This window comes from Lathyrus oleraceus, chromosome 5 (genome assembly GCF_024323335.1).
Source record: "Lathyrus oleraceus cultivar Zhongwan6 chromosome 5, CAAS_Psat_ZW6_1.0, whole genome shotgun sequence".
NCBI lineage: Eukaryota > Viridiplantae > Streptophyta > Magnoliopsida > Fabales > Fabaceae > Lathyrus > Lathyrus oleraceus.
The window spans coordinates 389,915,162-389,936,194 of NC_066583.1; the positions used below are offsets into that span (position 1 = coordinate 389,915,162).

The following is a 21,033-nucleotide window of genomic DNA, read 5'->3' on the forward strand; positions in this document are numbered from 1 at the left end:
TTCATTTTCAAAATCAAATCAAAACACTTAATCATTTCAAATATCTTTCATAAATAATATACAAAAGGAACGATTTGGTGTATATCACTATTTTCATCGGTTGTTTGGATACGAGTCATATAGCTTGACTATTTAAACATTTGTCATTGATTAAAAACTTATAACCTGATTCATACAAACCTCTTTCACAATCAAAATCCATTTCACATCAAAAATCTTTTCGCAGCAAAATTGGATGCAAAAGGAATAGTTTGGTATATGCTTCTCTTTTCCCCGAGTACACAACATTTGTTGTATAGCTTGCTTGTTAAGTACTTGTCATTCATATCTAAACATTTCGCAATTAACCAGGAGAAAATGAACGGTTTGGTGTATACTACTATTTTCCCTGAGTGTTTGAATACGAGTCGTATAGCTCGACCATCCGAGCATTCGTCATCAACTAAAAAACATACTCAACCAATCAAATTTCATATATTCTGCCTTAGCGCGATGTCAAAACCTTTTCACAAACGAAAGATGATTCATTCATTCCGAGACGATGCAAACAAAGTTTCGTTCTTACCATGCGCAAGAAGTTAGAACGCTTTCCACTATAATGCAGTGAAAAAATAACTTTGTGAGATTCTAAGTTATGTTATCCATTCTTACGCGATGTCAATGTTCACTTTTCCATGTTTTGGACAATAAAAATTTGTTTTCTTCTCGAATGCGACTAAGTAACTTTTGCTAAAATTGACCAAGCACACAAATATTTGCTAGCCGGAACTACATAGTCTCGAGTTCCCCATCGCACCTGGGGTTACATACGAGTAAAATTCAATGTCTCGTCGGATACCCTAATAAAAATCATATTTTTAGTCCTATTCTTTTTCCCTTTTAATAACTCGAAGAAAGCAAATAACCTAAGCTAACATTCTATTCGCAAATCTAACTAAATGGTTCTCGTTGTGTACAACATGTGCGAGAAGTGTTAATACTTTCTTCTCGCATAATCGACTCCTGAATCCGAATTGGATTGCGACGATCATTTTCTTTTTCTTTAAGAGTTTTATCGATATTTTCCTTTTTTTTAGAATAAATAAAATTCGATGACTACTATATTATTATCTCGAGCATGCATGCACTCATGATAATTTTTCATACCGCGACACATTCTTTCGTCTGCCTATGAATGGTATAGCACATATCAGTGTTTAAATAGAGGACATACATTTGCTTTCCCAAAGAATTGTAAAATGGTTTTTCAACTTTCAACGTTTCGGTTGAGTTGTCAAACAAAACGTAATGGATTATTCTTTAAAAAATGAAAAGTTGTTTTTAAATTAAACATGTTTTTCAATGATGAGTAAGTGAGTTAAAATGTTGTATTGATGAAAAATGATGTTTAGTACAAAATAATCCCGAATTTCAAACAATTTAAACTATCTTTTAAAAGGATAATTAAGGTTTTATTTATTTATTTTGTAGATGTTGTTTTTATAGATAAATATTATATTAGATTATTCATTGTAATATAGAAATTTAATATTAATTTGTGATATATTATTAAGTTAACTAATGTGCACAAATGTAAGTGAATTAAGTTTACAAAAATTGAAGTGAACAGATTTTATATTCACTCCATCAAACATTTTCTTGTGACTCCGACATCCGACTTGATCGTCTTTGGCCAGAAACAGCTTGAAATCCGTTCAGCCATTTCTTTCACCTTATTCCATCCCCTCCAGGCGAGGATGCAATTCCATCTCGATTTCTGGCCGCGAAAGCCACCGCCGCAAAAAGCCCCGCACCACCTTGAATCACGTCGCGATTCAAGGAAAAAACACCAGGAGCAATGACTACTCACAAACTTTCTCAATGTATTCAAGGTGACACAGATTTCATTCTTAAATGTTAATTCACTGAATCGTTGTTAATGTGTTGTTTTTTTGATAAAGTATTTCTCTAATTTCTTCTTACAGGTCCAATCTCCAACACATTCTGCATATCAACGATTTCGGAGCTGTTGAGTAAACAACACTGGTCAAAGATCAAATCTCATCTAAGACAATTACTACTTACTTACTTCCAAACCAATTATTTTAATTGAAATTGTAAAACATTTATTTTTGATGTTGTGATCACGTGGAAACAGTAAAAAGCTAGAAAGTTATAGGTCAAAGGTTCATTAGGCCTGTTTTAAAATCAGACTCGTGAAACCTATTTGATTCCTGTAACAATAAAACAAAACTTAATGTTTGACCGGCTGGGCCCACTTATTCTGTTAGGGTTTTTTAATATACTCCTCTTTTTTACCTTATTCATCTTCCTTTTACAATATACTCCACTTTTTAAATACACATTTAAGCTATTATTTGCCGGTGTAAAAAGAAAACACAAACTAGAAGCTTGAAATCACCAACACCTGCTCATGCTCCCAACTGGTAACCCACTACTCTCACATCGAATGTTTTGATTTCTTCTTATTTTAACAAACAAAAGGTTTTCATTTTCTTTCTCTACTCAGATCTTGTTCCAACAAACAAGGAGCTTCCATTTTGTTCATTTTTCCAATTTCTTAACCCTCCTCCTCCTCCTTAGATCCCTCTCTCTCATTTAAAATCGGTTAGACATGTTTAATGAAAATGGGTAAGAGTGTGATGTTTTATGTTGCAGGAGTATTGGTGTAAATGAGTCAACAAGGTGAAGTGTGGAACAACAGAAAAAGGAAAAAGCAAAAAAGAATGCTGGTGTTTTAATTTCTAACTACTGCGATTTTCTTGATTAATCAGGTTAGTTCATTTTTAAATGAGTTAGTCATTTGTTCAAATTTTTAAATGTTCATGTTTCTTATACAAATGATTATAGTTTAAATATGATTTAATTGATGTGTATATTTGGACATTGTTTTTCAAATGCATGCCCTAAATTGGTACTAAATCATCAGTTTTCTTTTTAATCGTATTTTTTAATTTTTTATATATTTTAAAAAAATTAATTATTATTATTAATTTTTAAATAATAATTATTATTTTATCTATAATAATCTTAACTATTTACTATATATATATATATTTTTTTTTTTAAAAATTATTTATGAATAATTAAAATAAAACAATTAATACTATCTTAAATTTTATAATTGATCATTAAAAAAAATATTTTAAAAAAAAAATAACATTTATAAAAGAACTTTATTACGTAATTTTAAAACATTTTTTATAGTATTAAGTTAACTAATGTGCACAAATGTAAGTGAATTAAGTTTACAACAATTGAAGTGAACAGATTTTATATTCACTCCTTCAAACGTTTTCTTGTGACTCCGACATCCGACTTGATCGTCTTCGGCCAGAAACAGCTTGAAGTCCGTTCAGCCTTTTCTTTCACCTTATTCCATCCCCTCCCGGCGAGGATGCGATTCCATCTCGATTTCTGGCCGCGATAGCCACCGCCGCAAAAAGCTCCGCACCACCTTGAATCACGCCGCAATTCAAGGAAAAAACACCAGGAGCAATGACTACTCACAAACTTTCTCAATGTATTCAAGGTGACACAGATTTCATTCTTAAATGTTAATCCACTGAATCGTTGTCAATGTGTTGTTTTTTTGATAAAGTATTTCTCTAATTTCTGCATATCAACGATTTCGGAGCGGTTGAGTAAACAACACTGGTCAGAGCTCAAATCTCATCTAAGAGTAACCAAACCTGCAACATTTCTAGATCAATTACTTAATTCCGGTATTGATTCAGACCTTATTTTTAGGTTCTTTAATTGGTCTCAGAAAGAGTTCAGATTTTCATATGATCTTGAACCAACTGCCAAACTTTTACATTCTCTAGCAAATTCGAAAAGGTACTCTAAAGTTAGGTCTTTTCTGGATAGCTTTGTTTAAAACAGGAAACATACAGTTTCTTCTGTTTTTCCCTCCCTTTTGTTAGGCGGAGGTCGATCCAGTGCTACTGTTCTGATAATCGATATGTTGGTGTTAGCGTATGTTAGAAATTTAGATATGCATTCTGCTTATGAAGGGTTTAAGCGAGCTCATGTTTATGGATTTAAATTATCGCTGACTTCGTGTAATCCGTTGTTGAGTGCTTTGGTGAAGGAGAATAGAATTGGTGATGTGGAGTATGTGTATAAGGAGATGATAAAGAGAAGAATCCGACCAAACTTGAACACATTTAATGTTTTCGTTAATGGTCTTTGTAGTGGTGGTAAGTTGAACAAGGCGGAGGATGTTTTTGAAGATATGAAGGCGTGGGGAGTTTTGCCGAATGTGGTTACTTATAATACTCTCGTTGATGGTTATTGCAAGAGGGGCGGTGCTGGAAAAATGTACAAAGCTGAAGCTATTATGAAGAAAATGGTTGCTGAGAAAATTTGTCCGAATGAAGTTACTTTTAATACTCTTATTGATGGGTTTTGTAAGCATGAGAATGTATTGGCTGCAGAGAAGGCTTTTGAAGAGATGCAAAAGTAGGGATTGAAACCTAATACAGTTACTTATAACTCGCTGATAAACGGTTTATGTAATAACGGTAAGCTAGAAGAGGCGGTTGATTTGTGGGATAAGATGGTTGGTTTGGGTTTGAAGCCAAATATTGTAACTTATAATGCTCTTATGAATGGGTTTTCTAAGAAGAAGATGATGAAGGAAGCAAAAAAGGTTTTTGATGATATAACCGAGCAAGAGTTGGTTCCCAATGCTATAACATTCAATACTATGATTGATGCATACGGTATGGAAGGGATGATGGAGGAAGGGTTTGCACTGCGTAGTTCAATGCTAGACGAAGAGATTTTGCCGAATGTTTCAACTTATAACTGCTTAATTGGAGGCCTGTGCAGAGAACGAGATTTACGGGCTGCAAAGGATCTTCTAATTGAAATGGAGAACAATGGTTTAAAAGGCGACGTTGTGACATACAACATCTTGATAGATGGATCGTGCAAAATCGGCAAACCAAGAAATGTAGAAAAGTTACTTAATGAAATGTTCAACCTTGGTTTGAAACCTAATCATGTGACATATAATACTTTGATGGATGGTTATTGTATGGAGGGGAATCTTAAGGCAGCGTTGAACGTGATGGCGAGAATGGAGAAAGAACGAAAGCAGCCGAATGTTGTTACTTATAATGTTTTGATTAAAGGGTATTGTAAAATTAACAAGCTAGAGGCTGCAAATAATCTTCTTAATGAGATGTTGGAAAAGGGTTTGAATCCAAACCGTAATACATATGATATAGTAAGATTGGAAATGTTGGAGAAAGGCTTTATTCCTGATATAGAAGGACACTTGTATAATATCTCTAGCATGTCTTAGGAAGAACTTGAGATGAAAGATTAGATTTTCGTTATTAGTGTATTATTTATCTACTGTTTAGAGTAGAGCTTCATCAAAGATTCAAAATATAAATATCAACTTGTAAATATCTTTTTTTTTTGCTGAGAAAAGTAGGAATAATGCATACACTCTATCTTTATTCATGTGTTATAGACATTTTCATGATCTCTTACTCGATCTTTAAACAGGAAAAGACAAAAAGCTCCATACACTTCATGCATGTTTGGATTGATATTTCCAAACTTAAAATTGATTAAACTTTTAATGAATAAGTAATTTGGTCGATGAATAAGTAACCACCGTTTAATTAAGTCTCTAAATTCATGTGTTGTTGCAAACCAACATTTTTTCTCAAAATCATGAGCATTTTTTAAGTAATCATTGAGGTACCAACATTTTGTTATATTTTTATTCATTCATTGCAAAGGTAACTTATAATAAATGTTAAATGGATGCCTCCTACTAATTTTTTCAAGAAATCCAACTCCACTAGTCCAGTTTGTGAATGATAAGTAGTTTAGGTTTCTCTGTTGTGGTTTATATGATCATCTCTCAGAAAACTCAAAATCTTCATTTGTCTTCTTTTTTATTTGAAGTGTTATTTCTTATGAATCAAACAAATCATTGTATAGATCACCTTGTAAAAATCGATCACAATGTCGAGTTTGATTTAATAGAATTTTTAACACTTCACCATTCTTTAATTTTATTGTTATCTGATTATAGAGGAGTCTCTTTCTTACATGTTGTTTCTTAACTATCGTTTTTAAACTGTGTAAGAAATGCATGGACGTGAGATTAGATACTATCGTTCTGTCTGTCTTGTATTTTTTTATCTTTAAATACTTGTAGCTCTCACTTATAGGAAATGTTATAAAAGAAGTCCCAGACAAATGTAATGGTTAAAAAACCTGCTATTTTATTATTTCATGGTAAAAAACAATATTGTTGTATTTGCATATATACGAACAATACATTTATATTTAAGCTGAATTAAAATTTGTAGCTCTCACAAAAAGAAGCCATGAATCACCCGCCGTCAGTAGATGCTTTGCTCCACAACAGTACTCATGAATATACTAAACTATACTAGTAGCTAAAAGAAATATCTGATTAAAAATCTTCTGCACAACCTGCAAGATAAAAAAAAAATTAACTTTGTGGAGAACATACACAAGAAGTATAAAGCAGTTGAACTATCCAATGGAAGTAAGAGCACAAGACTTAAGAATTACTTTAGCTGAACCAAGGTGAAGATTGTCGAAGACCGTCTCAAGGATTGAAGATACTTGAACCACTGATATTGACAGCAATTAGTAGTGCCATGCCGGTAATCACAACAAGCCAAAATAAGGCTGACTCTGCATTTCAAAGTTTTTATTTTCGTCGTGAATATGAGAAGCTTTATGAATCTTACAAACATTCACATAATACATATCCATGTTAGACAAGGTTATATTAGATATTATAAAAGTATGGTACCTCCAGAATCTTCAGATTTATCAGAACTAGAAGGAGTTGATTCTGCATTGGCAACAGGAGATTTTGATACTTTAGATGCTGTATTTGAGCCATTTTCCGAACCTTTGGTAAACCCAGCTTCAGATGTTACTATCCCTTGAAATTCTTCACTAACAATGATTGCAGCCAAAACATCCATAAATGATTGTTTATCTGTTTGGTACATAGAATCTCTTACACCCTTTTGATCAGTGACATTTGCTTCTTCTGTATCAGACAACTCATCATCTGAAGCATCTATATTAATCAAATCCTCCCCGGTCTTGTCATCTTCCTCGTCTTCCACATAGGCTTTATATGTTAGCCTAAGCAATATCTCCCCAGATGAGCCCTTTCCTCTAAAACCCCAACCCCCTTGTAAGACCACAATTTTGTCTGTTGGTACTGTGTCTTGAAGAGATCCCAAATCAACCTGAAAACATTTTCAAATAAGAAAACATGCACATGCGGGAAAATACAAACTTAACTATAAAATCCCTTATTCACTTTTTATTCAAGTGCCAACGTTGAAACTCAATACGACAAAGCCTATCGTTGAAGGAGGACAGTTGACAAATGACAAAAAAGATGCTAAGCAGCAAGTTCAAAAAAGAAAAAAACTAATCGTATTATCTATGAACAGTAGATTGTGAATGAAGTACATAACTATTAAGTAGAGAAAATGAGGAATAAAACATCACCCAAATACTTTAGGCATTGCACATAATACATACCTCTCCTGTACCTATACTCAAATCTGCAAATCCCAATGCGTCCTTTACTTGGATATTTAACTTCTGCTTTTTAGGGTTGGAAACAAGCATATGGAAATGCTGTAGTGCTAGCGCATATTAATACGAAGAAAAATATAGAAATAGCAAAAACAAAGATGAATCAAGAAATCCAAAAACAACACCTGATTCCAAATTGGCATTCCAGGGGGCCAATGACAGTAGTTTGACTATTCTTTTTGCTGCTGTTAGTACCTTAGGATTGGCATTAATTTTGTAAAACAAATAATGTAATCACCTCTGTTGTTTTAATATGTTGGGTTGAAGAAGTTCAACATCTGGACCAACATGTAATGTAGGATGTCATAACATCGTGACTATGACATCACGCCTGTGTATAAAGCTGAATTAGTTAATTCGGTTATGTGTTAACTGATTCAATATTCTGGGATTAGTTAGAATCCTATGTGGCGTTATTTGTGGAGATCTTGAAGACTCAATCAGAATATTTGGTGAATATACAGTTTCCAAATATGGAGATATTTTAGGAAGTAAAAGATTGAAGACCTTGATTGTAGCAGAAGTTTTTTGCTGGCTTTGTAACAGCAAAGGAGAAGTTTGCTGTGATTTCTGAAGGCCCAAATCCAGTTGGGTGTTTAGGTTATAAATAGGATATTATAACCTAGTTTTAGTAAGCTTCAAATAATGTTAAATTAGGGGTGTGTGTGAGGTAAACCTCCCAACCTGTGGGAAGGTTACCATGTGTTTCTCAGTGCTCGAAGGCATGAGATTATTTGTAACTCAAAGCCTGTAGGCAAGAGTTTGTTATGGTCTTGATCGAAGCTGTGAAGCAACTTCAAGTTGTTTAGCATTACATTGTATTTGTAGTGACAGGAATGGAAACTGGAGGTTTCTATCTAGGAGTTCCTAGGTATAGATTGCATTGTATAGGGATTAAGTGAAGAGTTGTAAGCGGGGGAGTTTAACTCTGAATTAATACTACTGATAGTGGATCTTCTTCCTGGCTTGGTATGCCCCAAGAGTAGGTGATGTTGCACTGAACTGGGTTAACAATTACTTGTGTTTTTACCTTCTACACGTTATAATTTTGTCTGTTATAAAATAAGGTCAAACTGTAATGTTGTACCAGGTGATGTTCGAATCAATGTTGAGACATCATGCTGATAACTGTGCAGGCTCAATAGAAGTAAGTGCTCTGTTTGATCTCTGCTGTGTCTTTGTACCAGATGGACAGAACTGAGTGTTCTTCCATTCTAGGGTGATATAGTAGCAGATGTCGTGACATCTGTGAATGTGTGCATATCAGTACTGGGTTTTAATTTGTATAACTGTCTTGCTGTATTAGTAACAATGTTGGATCAGATGTCATTACTTGGAGTAGAACGTTTGAACTCTGACTACACCAGAATTTCAATTGGTATCAGAGCAGGCATCCTGTTCTATTTCTGGATGAGATACATGGGTGATACTTTCTGGTATCTTGAAAGGAGTTATGTTAGTACTGATGTTGGAACCTGTGGAAGGTTCTGTGATTTCCCTGAATGGTCCCTTGAAGTAGGTGGATGGACTATTCATGACAGGAACTGTGTGTACCTGTCTCTGGAGGTTGGCAATTGGCCTTTGTGTGGGACAGCTGTGCTAGTTTTGAATCATATTCACACTTGGTATGTTCTTGGAGGCTGATCTGGTGAAATGTGTGTGCATAGGTTGAGTTGTATTATGTTTTCTGCTGCATAATACCTGGCAAAACTCAAACTCTGATGTAGTTTCCCCTCATGTGGATGGAAGACTGTTGTATTCAAGATTTCATCATAACCTACTGAAGATGTCAAAGATACTTGAGTCTCCTCAAGTCCACTCATCATGACGTTCTCACTTCAGGATGGTAAGAATCACCTGATCACTGATTCTTTTACTCTCTTGGGTAGTGCATATGAAGACCTTGAAGACTTTCAAGGAGGGTTTGTTCCAAGGAGGTGGAACTAATGTTCTATGTGATGTTAGAACATGTTGTTCAACAAGTATGCAGCTACTGGTTGAAGAGCAGATGTTTTTAGGTGTCAAACAAAGGGATACTTTTGTTTGGAACCTACTCCTGACCTGGAAGAGGAGACCTCTGTGTGTGCTAAGTTTACAAGGGTAGGGTCAACTGTGTGTGTGCTCAAGAAGGTCACTTTTAGAAGTCTGATCTCTAGAAGTGGAGCTGGTTGAGATGTGACATTGTGAAATTTCATGTTGTTCCTGTAGATTGATCAGGGTTGGATAATTGTTCCCTGAAGTACTATGTTGTGTTGGAAGGCATGTCCCCTGGATGTTAGAAGTCAGTAATGGGGTAACCTGATTGCTATTTCATTCAGAGGTTGGTTGAGGTAGTATGTTCTGGCAATGCATATCTACTATTGACTGGTGTTTTTTTTAGTACTTATGGTCAGCTGGAGTCTGATTGGTGTGATTGAAGTATGTACATGAATAACTCATAGAGTTAGTTGCCACTGGTAGGGATAGTGTATGTCATGTTGAGACATTTGTGTACAATGCGTGGATATTGGTGTGGAGTTTCCATGATTGTTAATTTGAGGGGGAGTTTTGGTTAACCTCCTTACGTTTGGTCAGCCTAGGGTCTGGTTGGCTGTTGACCTGTGTCACATGGGTTCTGGTTGTTGTGTGACACATTTGCAAGGAAGGATTCATCTCTCTCATTCCTAAGGGTGAATCTAATCTGGAAAGATTCTCAAACCTGTTGAGGTGCTTGCAAGCAGAAGATGTTGACACAAGAAGAGTATTCTCGAAGTATTCTTATGGTGGAAGTATCTGAAAGGATAATTGGGAAAGGATTTATGATCAATGTCTACTTGTGCCAAGTACAAGTATTTAATTGATTATCCTTGGAGCTCAAGATAACTGATGTTCTTAAAGATGTTGGAACATCCCTTCTTCAAGACCCTGTGCAGAATCACAGGAAGGATAGTACATTGGTTTATGATCTATCTCTTTGGTGGCAGCAAAAGCATATGATCTCTGAAAAGGTTTCTTGGCAAGGAACATGTTCAGCCTTGGTGTGTATAAGATGAAGAAGACATCATAGTCTTGATGGTGGTTACTTGGATCAGTTCATTTCTGATCTAGGTAAGGAAGTGCATTGGCTAATGCACCCTGTGGAGTTAAGAACAAGTGGAAACATTCTTCACATCATGGAAACAAACTTGCTTTAGGAAGTGGAATCCTTGGTATAGCTGAAGGGTTAGTCTCTAACTGGTCCTTCTGAAGACTCATGCATCAGAGTGTCTGATGTCTTTGGAGAAGAAGCAGGCATTCATCAAGGTGTAAGCCTGGATGACCTAACTGCAAACCTGCAGGATGGAGGTTGTTTACTTAAACTTGGTTCCACAATCAAGTCTATGAGAGCGTTGAACTCTTGTTCTGTGAAGGGGGGAAGTTCTTTCAAGTGGCAGAAGAATGAGCTGAATTCAACAGCTAGATGTTAAAACACAATGTTGTGACATTTGGTTCAACATCAGAATCTTAGTTGGTGAAGTGGCACATCAACTTAAGATAGAAGGGTCTACAGAGTTGTAGATTGGGTACTTCGAAAAGATCGTTCTCATTGCAGTTCTTTGGAGGTGCTAGATGGAGATGTCACTACTGTGGTAGATTTGGTCATATAAAAGCCTTCTGCTACAGGTTGCATGGTTATCCTAACCAAACCCCTCATGTCAGACCTAAGCATAAGGCATCTAAGCATAATGCCCCCATCAAGAAACGACAATGGGTTGCTAGGTTAGCTCACACGACTCTAAGGGCGTTTACCAGAGAAGACTGATACTTTGATAGTGGCTGCTCAAGACATAGGACTGGTATGGAGAACTTATTGGTGGATCTACAACCTCACACTACCAGTTATGTGACCTTTGGTGATGGTGCTAAAGGAAAAATCAAAGGGGTTGGTAAGCTGGACAGCTCTGGAGTTCCAGAACTGAATAATGTGCTGTTAGTAAAAGGACTAACTTCTAATCTCATCAGCATAAGCCTACTGTGTGATCAGGGTTTCTATGTTCAGTTCACTAAGGAATTATGTGTTGTGACTAATGGAGATAATCAGGAGGTTATGAGAGGATCCAGGTCCCAAGATAACTGCTATCTATGGGAACCTAACGTCTCAAACTACTCCTCAATTTGCCCCCCAGCCAAGGAAGAACAGGAGGTGAAGCTGTGGCATAGACGTCTTGGTCATCTTCATTTAAGGGGAATGAAAAAGATCATATCCAAGGAAGCAGATAGAGGAATTCCAAAGCTGCTTATTGATGAAGGCAGAGTCTGTGGAGAATGCCAGGTTGGCAAGCAAACCAAGATGTCACATCCTAAGCTGGGACATCCTATAACATCCAAAACCCTGGAACTGTTGCACATGGACTTAATGGGACCTATGCAGCGTGAAGTTCAAGTCTAACTTAGAATGTCAGAATATCTTTGGGAGAAGTCTGATAAACGTGGAGAAGTCAGAAAGTGGCATTTGATTTTTTCATATGAGGAGTCATGAAGAAGGTATTCAACTAGTGGAAATTGGTCTATCCCAGAAAAAGTAGTAAGTTGAAGACAAAAGGAGGTGTTTTCTATTCATCTCTTGGAACTTGTGGTAGGAGTTCTGAGCTATCTATGGAAGATTATCTCTTGTAATGGGATGAGAATGTATATGTCCCAATTTGTGTCTGGTTTCTTTTGGATCAAGCTGGTGACTCAATGATATCTGAAGATTATCAGATGGTGTTCCTTGTTATGCTGTGAAGGATGTCCTAACTTATGTTAGAACATTTTGTGAAGTGGTTTTCTGTTCTGGTTAGAAGAGAGATTGACACAGAGTGTGGATGTGTTCAGCCAAGAGGTTTGAACAGAGGGTGTGCTCTTGAAGACATGAAGATGCATCTTATGTTTTCCATTCATCAAGCTGTTTGGGTTCTCTTTGAATCAGGAAGTATGTGAAGGTCCAACTTTGGGGTGTTGGATATGTTCATGTGTGATCTCCAAGCTTCAAGAGGAGAGTGGGTTGATCATGACAGGGGGAGTTCTGTCTTTGTGCTGCAAGTAATCATCAAGCTTGTGGTCTATGTGTTCTCAGATAACAAGGTATGGCACCTTGTTAGTTATTGGGATGATGTGGTGTGTGTCAAGGCTGAGTGAGCAGAAGAATGTCTGACCAGATGTCATGACATTGCCTTGGACAATATTGGTATTTCCTTCTGAATCTTACAGTCATAAGGAAATATGGATGTGATGTGTCTCATTATGATATATTAGAATGAGCCTGTGTGTTACAGTTGTGTGGTACAGGGGGAGTAACCATCTACTGTTGTTTGTGATGTTGGTTGTAGTGGTGCTAGATGTTAAGCTACCACTGGAGGTAAGAAAGTGGTTTTGGGAAATGGTGATAGGGAGAATATATGAAGAATGCAGACAAAAGCCGTGTTGAATGTTAAGACATCGCTTGCAACGTGTTTGACAACATTTATGAAATAGTCTACATGCATTGGAACTGTTGTTTCTGAAAAGAAACAGTCAAGAGCTATAAAAGGTATTCAAAGATAGTCTGGGATATTGTTGGTGATTCTCTGACTGATTCTCAGCAAATATTTATGGATCTTGACCAAGCATTTACTCCTACCGTTAATTCCTAAGCACGGTCTGGCCTATTTAAAGGATGTATCAGCACTCCTCTTCTCACAAGAGCGACATTCCATTCCCTCTAAACCATGGGGTTTGTTAAGATTTGGGCATACTGCACCTGGATCTGGTTTTGTGAAGGTTTCAGTTATAAATGTTTAGCTAAAAAGGGGGAGAGAAACATTGTCTTGAGAATGTACCAGAAGCCAGTTGATTCTTGTAGCGAGCAAAAGTTGGGTTCAGGCACAAAAGTCACTAACTGGGTATATCACTTGTGTCTTGTGATCTGAGTTAAGAGGACAGTTGTGTCTTATGATCTGAGTTACATTATCTATGTACTCAGCATTACATATTCTTCAGGAAGCTCTAGTGTTGAGGGGAAGGGTTGTGATGCAGCTAATTCTTGTACAACTTCTTCTTCATGTACACCAAAGTTGGTGTTGGTGTTGGTGCAGACCCATATTGGGATGTGGTGTCTAGTGTAATGTTTATTTGTTTTAGCTAAAATTTGCCAAAGGGGGAGATTGTTAGTACCTTAGGATTGGCATTAATTTTGTAAAGCAAATAATGTAATCACCTATGTTGTTTTAATATGTTGGGTTGAAGAAGTTCAACATCTGGACCAACATGTCATGTAGGATGTCATAACATCGTGACTATGACATCACGCCTGTGTATAAAGCTGAATTAGTTAATTCGGTTATGTGTTAACTGATTCAATATTCTGGGATTAGTTAGAATCCTATGTGGCGTTATTTGTGGAGATCTTGAAGACTCAATCATAATATTTGGTGAATATACAGTTTCCAAATATGGAGATATTTTAGGAAGTAAAAGATTGAAGACCTTGATTGTAGCAGAAGTTTTTTGCTGGCTTTGTAACAGCAAAGGAGAAGTTTGCTGCGATTTCTGAAGGCCCAAATCCAGTTGGGTGTTTAGGTTATAAATAGGATATTATAACCTAGTTTTTGTAAGCCTCAAATAATGTTAATTTAGGGGTGTGTGTGAGGTAAACCTCCCAACCTGTGGGAAGGTTACCATGTGTTTCTCAGTGCTCGAAGGCATGAGATTATTTGTAACTCAAAGCCTGTAGGCAAGAGTTTGTTATGGTCTTGATCGAAGCTGTGAAGCAAGTTCAAGTTGTTTAGCATTACATTGTATTTGTAGTGATAGGAATGGAAACTGGAGGTTTCTATCTAGGAGTTCCTAGGTATAGATTGCATTGGGTAGGGATTAAGTGAAGAGTTGTAAGCGGGGGAGTTTAACTCTGAATTAATACTACTGATAGTGGATCTTCTTCCTGGCTTGGTATGCCCCAAGAGTAGGTGATGTTGCACCGAACTGGGTTAACAATTACTTGTGTTTTTACCTTCTACACGTTATAATTCTGTCTGTTATAAAATAAGGTCAAACTGTAATGTTGTACCAGATGATGTTCGAATCAATGTTGAGACATCATGCTGATAACTGTGCAGGCTCAACAGAAGTAAGTGCTCTGTTTGATCTCTGCTGTGTCTTTGTACCAGATGGACAGAACTGGGTGTTCTTCCATTCTAGGGTGATATAGTAGCCGATGTCGTGACATCTGTGAATGTGTGCATATCAGTACTGGGTTTTAATTTGTATAACTGTCTTGCTGTATTAGTAACAATGTTGGATCAGATGTCATTACTTGGAGTAGAACGTCTGAACTCTGACTACACCAGAATTTCAATTGGTATCTGAGCAGGCATCCTGTTCTATTTCTGGATGAGATTCATGGGTGATACTTTCTGGTATCTTGAAAGGAGTTATGTTAGTACTGATGTTGGAACCTGTGGAAGGTTCTGTGATTTCCCTGAATGGTCCCTTGAAGTAGGTGGATGGACTATTCATGACAGGAACTGTGTGTACCTGTCTCTGGAGGTTGGCAATTGGCCTTTGTGTGGGACAGTTGTGCTAGTTTTGAATCATATTCACACTTGGTATGTTCTTGGAGGCTGATCTGGTGAAATGTGTGTGCATAGGTTGAGTTGTATTATGTTTTCTGCTGCATAATACCTGGAAAAACTCAAACTCTGATGTAGTTTCCCCTCATGTGGATGGAAGACTGTTGTATTCAAGATTTCATCATAACCTACTGAAGATGTCAAAGATACTTGAGTCTCCTCAAGTCCACTCATCATGACGTTCTCACTTCAGGATGGTAAGAATCACCTGATCACTGATTCTTTTACTCTCTTGGGTAGTGCATATGAAGTGGACTTGAGGAGACTCAAGTATCTGAGCAGACATCATAACCTACTGGAGTTTCCATGATTGTTAATTTGAGGGGGAGTTTTGGTTAACCTCCTTACGTTTGGTCAGCCTAGGGTCTGGTTGGCTGTTGACCTGTGTCACATGGGTTCTGGTTGTTGTGTGACACATTTGCAAGGAAGGATTCATCTCTCTCATTCCTAAGGGTGAATCTAATCTGGAAAGATTCTCAAATCTGTTGAGGTGCTTGCAAGCAGAAGATGTTGACACAAGAAGAGTATTCTCGAAGTATTCTTATGGTGGAAGTATCTGAAAGGATAATTGGGAAAGGATTTATGATCAATGTCTACTTGTGCCAAGTACAAGTATTTAATTGATTATCCTTGGAGCTCAAGATAACTGATGTTCTTAAAGATGTTGGAACATCCCTTCTTCAAGACCCTGTGCAGAATCACAGGAAGGATAGTACATTGGTTTATGATCTATCTCTTTGGTGGCAGCAAAAGCATATGATCTCTGAAAAGGTTTCCTGGCAAGGAACATGTTCAGCCTTGGTGTGTACAAGATGAAGAAGACATCATAGTCTTGACGGTGGTTACTTGGATCAGTTCATTTCTGATCTAGCTAAGGAAGTGCATTGGCTAATGCACCCTGTGGAGTTAAGAACAAGTGGAAACATTCTTCACATCATGGAAACAAACTTGCTTTAGGAATTGGAATCCTTGGTATAGATGAAGGGTTAGTCTCTAACTGGTCCTTCTGAAGACTCATGCATCAGAGGGTCTGATGTCTTTGGAGAAGAAGCAGGGATTCATCAAGGTGTAAGCGTGAATGACCTAACTGCAAACCTGCAGGATGGAGGTTGTTTACTTAAACTTGGTTCCACAATCAAGTCTATGAGAGCGTTGAACTCTTGTTCTGTGAAGGGGGAAGTTCTTTCAAGTAGCAGAAGAAGGAGCTGAATTCAACAGCTAGATGTTAAAACACAATGTTGTGACATTTGGTTCAACATCAGAATCTTAGTTGGTGAAGTGGCACATCAACTTAAGATAGAAGGGTCTACAGAGTTGTAGATTGGGTACTTCAAAAAGATCGTTCTCATTGCAGTTCTTTGGAGGTGCTAGATGGAGATGTCACTACTGTGGTAGATTTGGTCATATAAAAGCCTTCTGCTACAGGTTGCATGGTTATCCTAACCAAACCCCTCATGTAAGACCTAAGCATAAGGCATCTAAGCATAATGCCCCCATCAAGAAACGACAATGGGTTGCTAGGTTAGCTCACACGGCTCTAAGGGCGTTTACCAGAGAAGACTGATACTTTGATAGTGGCTGCTCAAGACATAGGACTGGTATGGAGAATTTATTGGTGGATCTACAACCTCACACTACCAGTTATGTGACCTTTGGTGATGGTGCTAAAGGAAAAATCAAAGGGGTTGGTAAGCTGGACAACTCTGGAGTTCCAGAACTGAATAATGTGCTGTTAGTAAAAGGACTAACTGCTAATCTTATCAGCATAAGCCTACTGTGTGATCAAGCTTTCTATGTTCAGTTCACTAAGGAATTATGTGTTGTGACTAATGGAGATAATCAGGAGGTTATGAGAGGATCCAGGTCCAAAGATAACTGCTATCTATGGGAACTGTAAGACCCCAATTTTGGCCCTAAGATCCCTCATGGCCCATATCATTCATATCATGGCCTCAAGGATCATTGCATGCCCTAGCTTCCCTCCTAGTGGGTAGTTTGCCTTGTGAGTTGTTTCTTGATCACCAAGCATACCTTGCATTTGTATATTCTTGCTTTTCATATGTTTATTATTCAAAAAATACAAAAATATTGTCAGTTTAACCTTGTTGATTGCAGATGAAGCAATTAGGTCAAAGACAGTCAACAGTCAGTCCAAGCAATGGATGGTGGCCATTCTTGCAGAATTTGGGCACCATGATCAAAAATCAAAAGTTCATACATCTCATGACATCATTTGAAGTCAAGTTCTCAAGGAATTAGGGTTTGGAATTCATCAGAAGTGGTCCAGTCACTCAAAACCCTAGAAAAGTCAAACTTGGTCAACTGTGGATTTAATCAGTGATTTGATGGATAGAATTGATCTGAAGGAGTTCATTCATGCTTGTATAAGTCTCATCTATCATGTCAAACCTCATCATGGATGAATTTGAAGTCAATCAGAAATTTCCCAAAATAGAAAGTGGACCTGTAATTTCAACTGCCAAAAATGGAAACTTCTTGATCTTAAACTTACATCATGATACAAGCTTCAAATGAATTTTTGCCCAACATGAAAGTTGAAGATCTTGTCTTCCCATTTTCAAAAAGTCCAAGAACTCTCAAATCCCATGTGTGGTTGTCAAGATATGATCAAATCATTTTCACCAATTTTTGAACTTCAACAAGCCATATCTCTCAAACCATAAGGCCAAATTTGGTGGGGTTTTTTCCTACAAACCACATTTTTCATCCTCTTTCCAAAAATATAAATTTCATCCATCAAAACCCTACCATTCAAAATGGCATTTTTTGACCTTTTTCATTTAAAATTCAAGTTTGACTCAAGTTTGACTTTTTGATTTATAGCTTTTCACACCATTTGGCCAATTGGGAAAGGTTTGGTATGTTATTTGAGACATGTTCCAAGCCCAAAATTCAAGTTGCTTGCTGTCATACCACCTCCATTTACCTTTGGCTCACAAGTGGAAAATGATGCATTTTTGTTCATTTAAGCAAAACAAGTTAAACACTTCATGAACAGACCAAAAACAGCAAGTATACATGTTATTTGCAATTGATCCAAGGCCCATTTTCGACCAGAAACACACACCTCCACCTCCATATTTTCCAAGTTAGCAAATTGCAAATGGTCCCATTTAAGTTAACTTGGATTAGCATTTGATTAGCATGGTTTAAACAACATATATAAAGTGATTTTCTGACAGTTCTCAACCCTAGCTAGCAGCTGCAAACATCAGAAGAACTCATTTTCTCTCATTTTCCATTTTTGACATCTTGCAATTTCTGGCCAAATTTTCCAAAGGAGCTCGAGTTGGCTTGGCATTTCCATCATCTACCAACAATATTGAGCTTATTTGGAGCCCTGTTTCTTTGCTGTAACTTCGTTTCGTGCTGCTGCTACATGGAGCTACAACAATGGTGAAAATCAATTTGGACATTTCCAAGCCTTTCCGAGCCAAATAACTTCAAGAATCCAACATTTGGAAGCTGTGAGAGCAACTATTTCAAGCTGTACCATCTAAACAAGCACTGTTCCTCGATTTTCTTCACAGCCAAGTAAGATTTCAACTCTCTTCATTCTCTAATCCATGATATATGTTTAATAGATCTTTACATGCTGAGCATTTTGAACTTTAGAACACATAAAATGGTTGAGTATGCTGGGAGATTTCTTGATTTGAAAACTGCTGTATGAATGTATTTGTCTTCGATTCATGATGGTTATTGGGTTTTGAGGAAAACAATGCTTGGATTATTAATGTATGTTGAATGCTGATGAGATTGGTGTACTCAATTTCTGTTTCTGTTTGAATTTTTTGTGGTCGATTTTTGAATGTTGCTGGTGAACACGGGTACTGTTGCATAAACCCCACTACTGTTCCAAACCCTAAAAATTCCCAGGAATCCCAGTTTCACGTGTTGCGTATGGCCATTTACTGTACAGTCCCATATTGGCCAATAATAACATTTCGCGTGTCCTTCATGATGCTGTGCGTTTTGATTAAATGAAAGGTTGTTTACAAATATGCCGCTGTTGACCAAAGGTTGACCACTAGTACATGTTATGTGATCATGCTCATTCCAATTATTCACTCAATTTCACAAATTCATTTCTCTCTCAATTTTCATCCAAAAATCATGCTATTTTTTCCATCATGATCACAAATGAGTCTAGTATTTTATTGTGAATTTTAATTAATTTTTCAGTGGCTGGATTTTAAATGATAATTGTTTTTCCAACATGTATGCATATTTGATACATTGAGCCATTCCTTTTGTGAAATTGTCATGATGCATCCAATGAGCCTGAAATTTTTTGTGGTGAAACTAGACACATTGACCTTCATTTCCATATAAAGTTTGTGCATTTATCATTTGTGGATTGAGAGTTATGATTTTCTGAAGTTATGTGTTACATTTGGTGCTATATGAATGATATGCATTTTCCCAATTTTTGTTCACATGCTTCCTTACATCCAATTGACCCCAAATTTTGCATGAACCATCTATCACATGTCTAGTTTGTGTATGAATTTTCTTGGAATTAATCTTGCTGTTTTCCATTTGATTGAGAATTTTCTTCCATACTTGGTCATTTGTTGACTTTTTGTGCTATGCCTTGCCAAATCTTTTGTGAAATTCTCAAATCTTATTGTATGACCATGAGATTTCATATGTGATAACTAGACATCTCAAGCTTTGCATTGGTGTTAATCTCATTCATTTCTCTTCTGTTTTCAAATTGATATGATTTTTTGAAGTTGACCCATGCTTGTTGACTTTCACCATGCTTACTTGAATTTGGTTTGACTTCATGATTTTACTTGACTGCCTTCCTCTCATCCAAATGCCATGAAATTTTACATGTATACCATGTTAGATGTTAGGATTGAGTGTAATTTATTTCATGATTTTTGAAAATGTTTGAGTTGACTTTTGAATGAAGTCTTTGCTGTTGACTTTTGTATGCTTCTCTTGCCATGCTTTGCATCCTTTTGCATATGAAATGACCATGATGCATGATATAATTATGAATCCAATTGAGAATGCTTCTTGAATGTTTAAACTTGGTTTGGGTTGACTTTTCCTTGCTGCCTTGACTTTTTCTTTCATCTTTGACCCTAGGCTAGTCCTAGTGGTCTTCTAAGCTTATGTTGAGTTCATCTGTTTCAGGTTAAGCACCAATGCCTTGAGGATCATTCAAATTTGTTTGAGTTGAATTGTTTATCATGTGCTAACCTTTGTTTTGTAGGTGACTCATATGCTTGAGTCCTTGTGCCTTGCACAATTGGTCCCTCTGTGGTTGACTTTTGTTTATCCATTTGCCTTTGATTTTGACTGTTGAGCTGTTTACTAATTGGTTTGACTTTTTCAGGTACTTTAGTTGCCTAAGTTCTTTGAACTTGCTTGCTTTGCTATTTAGCATTTGCTTTGAGGTATAAACCTTTCTTCTTCATGTAGTCTGGAGACCCGGTCTGTTATTTGACCGGGCAAACTGTCTGAAGTCCTCCTTAAGAGGCAATGCCTGTGTCTGTTTAAATTTGTCCTAAGCAGGAAAAGTCCTTCAAGTAAGGCAATTGGTGGAAGGTAGGGATAAGCAATCTATCCCCCACTATTCAGTGTGTCCTCTCTTTGCTCCCAGTACCTGGTTGAAGCATTGAGATAAATACCCAAGATCTAATCGAGTCAATAATGTGGAGAGAGTTCCTACTTTCTGAACTCCCACACTTTCTTTGATGCTCTCTCTGATTTGAGATAGAAGCAATGAGGCACACCCCTCATCTCCTATTCATCTGCTTCACCT

The 21,033-nt window shown here is 36.9% G+C and overlaps 1 pseudogene; it reads right to left on the bottom strand.

Annotated features, from left to right (window-relative positions):
• The window catches only part of LOC127080923 (uncharacterized), a 100,644-nt pseudogene that overhangs the window by 4,706 nt on the left and 74,905 nt on the right, over positions 1–21,033 (bottom strand).